The 2,449-nt window shown below is 59.0% G+C and overlaps 1 protein-coding gene across 1 annotated transcript in view; it reads left to right on the top strand.

Moving 5' to 3' along the window:
* The first annotated feature begins 1,885 nt into the window (after positions 1-1,885).
* The window catches only part of KAZALD1 (Kazal-type serine peptidase inhibitor domain 1), an 8,062-nt gene continuing 7,498 nt past the window's right edge, over positions 1,886-2,449 (top strand). The window contains exon 1 of the mRNA XM_014957901.1: positions 1,886-2,230. The gene's annotated coding sequence lies outside the window, so the exon portion shown is untranslated. The remainder of the gene's footprint in view (positions 2,231-2,449) is intronic.

Here is a 2,449-nt window from a genome sequence, read left to right as displayed (position 1 = left end):
TGGCGGGGCAGAGGAGGGGGGTCATCCCCGGGAATGGTTCCTGCCCTCTTGGATGGGGCTGGTGGAAAAAAAAACAACAGGGAAAGCAGAGGGATTCCTGCGGGGAAGGAGCCGAGCCGCATCCAGCCCCGCGGATGCCTCTGCGGGAGAAGGGTCCCGGTGGCCCCGGGGACCGGAGCATCCCTTGCCACCCAGTCACTGCTCCTCGGGGCCCGGCCTGAGACCCCCCCCAATCGTCCCTCCTGCTCACAGCTGCAACCGTTTCCCCAAGAATTTGCTGACGGGTTTGTTCTCGGGAGGAATTTGCTCTGGAAAAGCCTGGAGAAGAAACCTGAGCCTGGCTGCTTCCCAGTGTGGGTCCTGCCTGGCATGTGGGGCAGGAGGGAACCCCCCCGCTGCCCGTCCCTCGTCCCCCCACAAAGGATCCCTGGGATGTGGTTAGGACCCCCCCACCCAAGAGCTGGGTGGCCGTGGGGTGGGCTGGCTGGATCCTGGATCAGGCGGCTCTGAAGGGCAGGAAACAGAGAGGGGCAGCAGGTTTTTGAGCTGAAATGAGGGGTATTTGGTTTATTCCCAGAAGGAGACCCCTGTGGTGCCAGGCAGTGTGCCAGCAGCACCCCAGACCCCAGCATGTCCTGGTGACATTTGCTTTCTGCCGTGACACAACCCGCATTCCCGTCCCCCCAGCCCTCCCTGACGTGACGTGCCGTTGAGTCATTTGGCCCAGGGCTTTTTTTTCCAGGGTGGGTTTTTCCCTTGGCCTCATCTGCTGTAAACCCCAGATCCCTGTGGGGTGGTCCAGGAGATCAGCCCAGGGATGGGGGAAGACAGCGGGGCCAGGAGCACTGAGATACCCCGGAGCAGCCACGATGGCTCTGCTACGGGGGACATGTCCTGATGACAGGGCTCTGGAGAGATGCCATGGCTGTGGGTCTGCCAGAAGCATCCACAGACTCCTTGCTTCAATGGGACCATCACGACAGGGGGGGGAGGTGGGGAAAGTAGGGGGGATGGTGATGGGGAGCAACCCACCAGGGAGAGAGGAGGGGGATTTGGTGCATCTTCAAAGCCCAATTTCAGGAGCTTTGCTGGACTAGGGCCAAGTGAGGAGAAAGGAGGGAAATGCCTGACCAGAAAGAGTGGTCGGGCATTGGAACAGGCTGCCCAGGGAGGTGGTTGAGTCACCATCCCTGGGTGCGTTGAAGAGTCGTTTAGATGTGGTGTTGGGGGATATGGTGTAGGGAAGAACTTTGTAGAGTAGGGTAGGTGGTTGGACTCCATGATCCCAAGGGTCTCTTCCAACCTAAACGACTCTATGATTCTATGATTCTATGAAATCTGGGCAGTTCGGGTAGGGAGCTGGGAATGGGATTCCCCTCAGTGCCAGGCCATCCAGGGCTGCAACCACCCTTTTTCCTCCCAAATCTGCTCCCAGCGAGCGGAGCCACAAGCCCTGGGTGCATCTGGGTGCCACGCTGGTTGAACCAAGGTGTGACTGAGCGCAGCTCCTCGTTGAGCTCAGGTTAGATCTTCCACCCCTCATTTATACCTGCTACTAGTTATTAACACATTCAACAGTCTCATTAAGGAGGAGGTTTAATTACTCACCGGTTTTGAGCTCCATCTTGTTCTCCTGACCTTTTTCCAGGTGCTGGGTTGTGTTGCACCATGGCTGGAGCTTTCCCTCCTCAGATCGGGGGGGGGGGGGGTGGGTTGGCTGGCAAAGACGGATTTGGGGGGGCTGTGGGGGGTGTGTGTGTGAAGCCTGGAGCATTTTCCATCCTTAGCTGCGGCCGGATTCACAACGTGACCGAGGGAAAGCTCCGGAGCCCGGAACGAATTTGCAGGAGGGTGTTGGAAAGTAAAAGCAGTTTTTTTTTTTTTTTTTTTTTTCTTACAGCGCGGTGAAGGAAACCAGATCCTCCGAGGGGTCCTGCAACAGCTTCGCTGCTCCTCAGCTTCCACCGGGGAAGCAAATCCCACAAATTCCTCGCCTGGAAGAGGGAAGTTGGGCTGTGGGTGTCCCCCCCCCACCCCCCCCAGCAGAGTAGCAGGAGCAAGAAGCAGATGCACGGCGTGTTTGTGCTGCACAGGCAGGCTGGGTGCCCTGCTCCTCGGAGGCAGGGAAACTGAGGCAGGGCAGCTTGCTGGGGGGGCTCTGGAGCCCCATTTCCACCCACGTGGGGGTTTACACCCCCCCACCGCCGCTGACAGCTCCGTTCCAGCCAAGGTAATGCCATTGCTTGCACCCCAAAACCCTCTTCGTAGCCGGCTCCTGGGGTGGGGGGAGCGCAGACATCCCCCAGGAGTTATCCCCCCCCCGTTTAATTACAGCAGCTTCTCAATGCTCCAGCCTGGGTTTCCCCACCCAAATTACAGGCTGAGAGATGCCTTTGCCCCCTTCCCCAGCCGTGCCCACCCCCGGCTTTGTCCCTCCCGCTCACTTTTC

This window comes from Calidris pugnax, unplaced genomic scaffold (genome assembly GCF_001431845.1).
Source record: "Calidris pugnax isolate Ruff unplaced genomic scaffold, ASM143184v1 scaffold4, whole genome shotgun sequence".
Lineage (NCBI taxonomy): Eukaryota > Metazoa > Chordata > Aves > Charadriiformes > Scolopacidae > Calidris > Calidris pugnax.
The sequence above is the reverse complement of the archived record's forward strand: the minus strand, read 5'-3'. Positions and strand labels throughout refer to the sequence as shown.